A 7,096-nucleotide genomic window follows, 5' to 3' on the forward strand; every position below is an offset into this window, starting at 1 on the left:
GTGGGCTCTATGAATTCCCACTCTTGGGTTGTTGCTGATTTTGTGCTTGATGATGTTTATAATGTCGGATTAGTGTTTAAGTTAGTGGTTTGTTGAAGGAAAATTCGCTGGAAACTCACGTTGGGTGCAAAGGCCAAATCTGACCATTTTCCCCTGCTTTGTTCGGCCACTTTAATGCAGAAATTTGAGGATTTAATGGCTTGATTGTGTTGTTTACATGTTGTAGAAGTTGTGTACAAATTTTCAGTGAAAAATGTTGAGTTTTGGTTGATCAAAAGAATTTATTTCCCAAAGCTGGTAATCTGGAAACGGTTGCCGTCGTAACCAGACCAGTGTTCGTATTTCGTCCATAACTCCGTACTCCGACGTCGAAATCAAGTGTCGTTAGCGGCATTTGAAACTAGACATACCCATCTTTCCAACGGTATATAATGCACGTTCTGGTTCCATGTGTGTGAACCGCACCACTCTTCTGAATTCAGCTGCCCTGTTTCTCCGTTCTGCCGAAATGATTTGATGATGCTGCAACTCTAGGCTTAATTTCGAGCCAGTTGCATGCTGAAACTTAAAACGATTTCTTCTGTGAAATTTTAGCCCTATGAATGTATTTTCTAACAGTATCAACCATGCCCAAATCCAAGTTAAATTGAGTGAGTTATGATCAAAATACGGTGACTGCCTTGTTCTTGAAAACCTTAGATTTGGACAGATTAGATGTGAGACTTGTTGTGGCCTTACCAAATGAATTTCTTGGTACTAAACACCTACCAAATGTACCATGTATACTCCTTAGACTTTTCTTGCACAAATGAACCATGCTTGGAGGTTTTCCTTAGCCGAATGTTTGGAAACGGAGAGAAAGAGAGCTAAAGGCAGTTTGGCCTTAGTAATTTCAAACTTTGGTTGATTGGTTAACCACCTTCCCGAAGGTATTTTTCCACGAAAATTGATAGAGAGATACCCTTCATATAGGAGTATTATACTGCAAAATTTGGTATCAATCCAAGTCCGTTTCGACACTTAACTAAAGGTCCAAAGTCGGAACCAAATCTGGAAATTTGTTAACAGTCTTGAAATTTACCCAACTTTGAGCTACCATATCTTGGTGCTCGAAACTCCGATTCTCGATCCGCTTGTTCTGCCCTAAACCTTATTTGTACCTCTAATTGAGCTATAAATTTCAAGGGCTGGTTTGTAATGAGTGAATTCTGCCGAATTTTCAAAGTTAGCGAAAAACCAACCCCGGCTCAATCCTGGGTGATTTGGAACAGCAACTTTAAGCTCATTTTTGAGCACTTTCCACTTCGATTCATGGAAAAGTGTCTTCTAGGAACTTGTAGTACTTTCTAAGAGGTTTCCAACGGTATAAATTTTTCCAATTCTTGACTTATGCCGAGTGAGTTACGATTTTTCAAAGATTCATAACAAAACTGAAATTTTCCAACTTTCAAGGAAATAGAGTTTTTCAAGAACCCTTTATTCTTTTGATATTATCTAAACGTTTTATCCCCGATTTCCTAGATAAAGACTTAAATACTTTTGAATGTTATCAAACCCCTCTCGAACCTCGATTTACGAGTAATTGAGGTTCATTTTCACGGAATCCCCTAGATTAATACTAGTGAACGAATTATTCCTCGATATTTGGGATTTGGATGATAATTCACTATTATTTGCTCAGGCGCACACGAGGACCTTCAAGAGGATCCCACGGTGGACGCTTGAACTTTCCTTGACCTTACTTACACCTAATACTTGGTGAGTGTCAGGTGTATGTAAACTTGTTACATGTTTAATTGTTATTAATGATTGGAAATCTTGAAAGTGGAGTCGAGTGTGTACTTTACCACACTCGTTCTCATTAGAAATGAAATATTAATGGTTGAAATGTATTGAATGAATGATTGAAATGCATTGAATGAATGATTGAAATGTATTGAATGAATGAATGAAATGTAATGGTATGCTATAGTTGCCTACGTCGTTGGAGTGAATCTCCTCGACACACAAGTGCACATGGGGACGCCCAAATCTCATTGACCGACCTTGGACTCGAGCCGGCATGGGCTTGGTCGGGAACCTTGGCGAGCCATGAGATATATAAGCTTGACCTAGTGAGAGGTCTTGCTTGGCATACTCGAGTAGTATCGCCACAAACAAATGACAGGCGGGCCCGATACAGGGGTATGTAAGGTGAAAGGGGACAGGTTAAGTGGAGTTCTACGGACTAAACCTACCCGATTGACGGAGTGTCAATTCGTGGAGGTTATTGAATGTGCAAGTGGAATATAGCTCCTGAGGGCTCCAGTATCCTTGAATTGTTTCTGGTTATATTTCCAGTAAATTGTTAATTACTAAAATATGATTGCTTGACTTATAAATTGAGATTGTTATTTGAGCAATGTGCTTGTATGTGTGTTCTTGGCCTCACGAGCGTTTTTGCTCACCCTGTAGATTTGTTTTCCTTAACAGGATTGAACTTGGCGAGGTATCGAAGAAACCTTCCTGCTACGCTTTTGTTTAGGGTTTCTATTACTTTTGACTTTGTCTTGGCTTTTGGGTTGTATTTTGAAATTCGAATGTAACTTTTGGGGCATGATGTATATTTGAGATTTATGATGGTTGTTGAACACCCGATGTACGGGTTGGATATCGGATGACTTTTATTAAACTTGAACGCTTCCGCATTTATTGTATCTAAGTTATTGACTCGTATGGTGTGGTCCGACAATAAGTTTAAATGGAATTGCTTGAGTCCTGGCAAGAATTAGGCAGGCGTCCCGCGGATACCCTTTGGTTCGCCTTAGGGAGAAGTGGGGCCGTCACAGTTGGTATCAGAGCGCTAGGTTAGCGCTAGGTTAGATATCTATATGGGAGACATATTGGATACTCTACCCTTAAAACCTGAGGCTTTAGGTGGGGGAGCTCGTGTACGCTACTCGCCTGCTACTCGATACCCCCGATGTGCTTGTAGCGTCACCTTTGCTTACCCGAACTACCTTGTGCTTGCTCTGGACGACGAGCGTCGTCAACTAGTGGATCTTAATAGGGATCTTCAAGCAGAGGTGGATGAGCTTAGACAGATGGTTAGCGCTCAGGGTGAGCGGATTGCTGAGCTCGAGGAGGTGATCGAGGGTGAAGTGGCCACGTCTGCTGTGGTCCGTGATGAGCTTTCAGGTACTAGGGCTCAGCTTACTAGGTTGAGGGAGGAGGTCCGTAGTAGGGCTTCCGATATCGTAGCTGATGCCACTAGGCTTAGTGGAGGATGCGATGGAGGTAGCTCCTAGTCCTGAGGTGGAGGATCCTGAGGAGGAGGTTCCTCCTGATAGTCCTACTGTGGACTAGGTCTAGGCAGTTTGACCACTCTTTTGACTCTTTTGACTAGTATAGCTAGAATTAGCAGGGGTGATGCTAAGTGCTGAGGCCATTGTATTTTTCATAACTGTGTGGCCTATTTTTGGAAGCACTTGCTTTACTTTAGTCGTCTGTGACTGAAAGTACTCTTGTGGCACCTGTGTGTTATATTTTGTGACTACCCCATGACTTGCTAATTGTATGAACTTGATATGCTAATGAATGTAAATTATTGTTAATTCCAATGTTTTCTTGATTTGTTCCTACTCTTTACTTTGCATCGCATAATTTATTTATTCTTGCACTAGGCACGCCTAGGTTATGAAAGGATTAAGAGGTGGTCGAGGCCGTGGTCGAGGTCGTGGGCGAGGGACTAGACAGGCCCAACCTCAAAGGGGTGACCAGGGATCGGCAACTGCACCGATCCAAGGTCAGGAAAATATTGAGGGTAATCAAGTGGCTACTGCCATTAATAGGATGACTGATATACTAGAGCGCCTAGCTGATAGACAAGGCCCTGGACCATTTAACCAACCTGGGGGTCAAGAAAGAGGAGAGGATAGAGCCTTAGAGAGGTTCTTGAAATTTAACCCGCCTAAGTTTCTTGGCGAACCTGATCCTGAGGTGGCGGAGAATTGGTTGGAAAGGATGACCAACATATTCGCTGCTTTAGACTACACTGAAGATAGGCGAGTGAATTTCGCTGCTTTTCAATTTGAGGGAGTAGCCCGTGCTTGGTGGGATCTGATAAAAGGAAAATAGGAGAGAACTCAAACCCCGTGGACTTGGGAGAATTTTACAAGGGAATTTAATGAAAAGTTTCTTCTGCCCTTAATCCAAGAGAAGAGGGAGGATGAATTTATCAAGCTGAAACAGGGAACTCTTAGTGTAGCGGAGTATGAAGGAAAATTCACTAAACTTTCCAAGTATGCCCCTGAGCTAGTGGTCAATGAACGAAAGAGGTTAGACGATTTATTCATGGACTTAATGTGGAGGTACAAGAGGGTTTGGCTGCAGCCCAAATCTCTACATTCACGGAGGCACTAGAGAAAGCTCAGAGGGTAGAAAATGCAAGGATGCAAGTGAGAGACTTCCACAGTAGAAAAAGAAACTTTCCTAGTCATACCTCTGGTCAAGCAAGTAAGAGTGCACAACCTTCCAAGATAGATGGCTGAGTTGGAGGAGTGAAGTCTGTTGGAGCTTCTAGGGGAGCTCTAACTAGAGGGGGCCGTAGTGGAACAACTCAAGTTAGGGGAGCACCTCCTATTGGATCGGCTGTGACTCCTCAAGTTACATGTGGATACTGCGGTAAATCCAACCATTCTGAGAACGATTGCTGGAGAAAGTCGGGGAAATGTTTATTTTGTGGTAGTACTGAACATCAAGTGACCAATTGTCCAAAATCACCAAAGACAGGGGGAAATGCTCAAAGACCAGAAAAGTCAGCCTCTAAGCAAACCAGTGTCGGAGGAAGTCGACCGAAAGTACCGGTCAGGGTTTATGCACTGGATTATCAACAAGTTCCTGAGGCAACTGAGGTGGTAGAAGGTACGATTCCAATCTTTCACCGTTTAGCTAGGGTTTTAATTGATCCAGGTGCTACACATTCTTTTGTAAACCCTAATTTCATGAGTGGGATAGACTTGAAGCCAATTAAGTTACCATATGATCTAGAGGTTAAAACGCCTACTGGGGATCAAAGTCTAATGGCTAACTTGGTGTATCAAGATTGTGAAGTCTGGATTGGGGAGCGAAAATTATCGGCTGATTTGATGGGATTGATGATTAAGGGATACGATGTAATCTTATGGATGGATTGGTTAGCCCGTTATAATGCTCAGCTAAACTGTAGGACGAAGGTTGTGGAGTTGCGTATTCCAGGAGAAGCAACCCTGAAATTGGATGTAAGGGGTAAATTAGCTTCGTCTGCACTTATTTCAGGAATTCGGGCTAGAAAATTACTAAGTAAAGGAGCTCAAGGATATTTGGCTTTTCTTATTAACACCCCTAGTGATAAGGTGAATTTGGAGGACATGCCTATAGTGAAAGACTTTCCTGATGTTTTTTCTGAAGAATTGGAATCTCTACCCCCGGAACGGGAAATAGCCTTTAAGATTGATGTAACTCCGGGAGTAGCCCCTATTTCTAGGACGCCATATCGAATGGCCCCAGCCGAATTGAAGGAGTTGAAATTGTAATTACAAGATTTGCTAGAAAGGGGTTTTATTAAAGAGAGTGATTCTCCGTGGGGAGCCCCAGTTTTGTTTGTTAAGAAAAAGGACGGGAGTTTGAGACTATGTATAGACTATAGAGGATTGAATAATGTTACAACTAAGAATAAATACCCGCTGCCCCACATTGATGAGTTGTTTGACCAATTACAAGGGGCTGTAGTATTCTCTAAGTTGGATTTGAGACAGGGTTACTATCAGTTGAGGATTTTGGAGGAGGACATACCTAAAACTGCTTTTAACTCGAGATATGGGCATTTTGAGTTTGCCGTGATGCCATTTGGGTTAACAAATGCTCCTGCTGCTTTTATGGATTTAATGCATAGGGTTTTTAAACCTTATCTGGATCAATTTGTGGTGGTCTTTATTGATGATATTTTGGTATATTCCAAGAATGTGAAAGACCATGAGAATCACTTGAGGGTTGTTTTGCAGACCTTAAGGGAGCATCAATTGTATGCTAAGTTCAGCAAGTGCGAATTCTGGTTAAAAGAAGTGACTTTCTTGGGACACATAATTTCTAGGGATGGGATTAAAGTGGATCCAGCTAAAGTTGAAGCCGTTTCGAAATGGAAACGACCGGAAAACCCTACCGAGGTTCGGAGTTTTATTGGTTTAGCAGGGTATTACCGGAGATTCATTCAGGATTTTTCAAAAATCGCTGGACCCATGACTGAATTGACCAAGAAAAATGGGAAGTTTATATGGAGTCCTAAGTGTGAGGAAAGTTTTCAGGAATTGAAAAGAAGGTTAACAAGGGCACCTGTGTTAGCTTTGCCAAACGGAAAAGATAGTTTTGTGGTTTACACGGACGCCTCTAAGGAAGGTTTGGGATGTGTTTTGATGCAAAATGATAAAGTGATAGAATATGCCTCTAGGAAATTGAAACTGCATGAAGGGAATTACCCGACTCATGATTTGGAATTAGCAGCCGTGGTCTTTGCTTTGAAGAAATGGAGACATTATTTGTATGGAGTAACATTTGAGGTTTTACGGACCACAAAAGTCTTAAGTACTTGTTTTATCAAAAGAAGCTGAATTTGAGGCAAAGTAGATGGATGGAATTTCTGGAAGACTATGACTGTACGATTAAGTACCATCCAGGGAAAGCTAATGTAGTGGCCGATGCTTTGAGCCGTCAAGTGCAAATGGCTGGATTGATGATTAAGGAGTTTCAATTATTGAAAGAAGTGAGCTACTGGAATCCTCGATTGGAACCAAGGAAGGTAATTTTGGGGAATATTATAGTAACTTCCAATTTATTGGAACGTATTAAGGAATTTCAAGAAAAGGACACGGAAGTGCAAAAATGGGCGGAAAAGGTTAAAATGGGAGAAAAGACAGATTTTAATCTGGGGTCAGATGGAATATTGAGATTTCGGAATCGGGTAGTTGTGCCAAAGAATGAAGGGCTTAGAAAGGAAATCTTAGAAGAGGCACACCGATCAAAGTTTACGGTACATCCAGGAGAGAATAAAATGTACCAAGACTTAAAGAGTCTGTATTGGTGG

This window comes from Coffea eugenioides, unplaced genomic scaffold (assembly GCF_003713205.1).
Source record: "Coffea eugenioides isolate CCC68of unplaced genomic scaffold, Ceug_1.0 ScVebR1_26;HRSCAF=113, whole genome shotgun sequence".
Classification (NCBI taxonomy): Eukaryota; Viridiplantae; Streptophyta; class Magnoliopsida; order Gentianales; family Rubiaceae; genus Coffea; species Coffea eugenioides.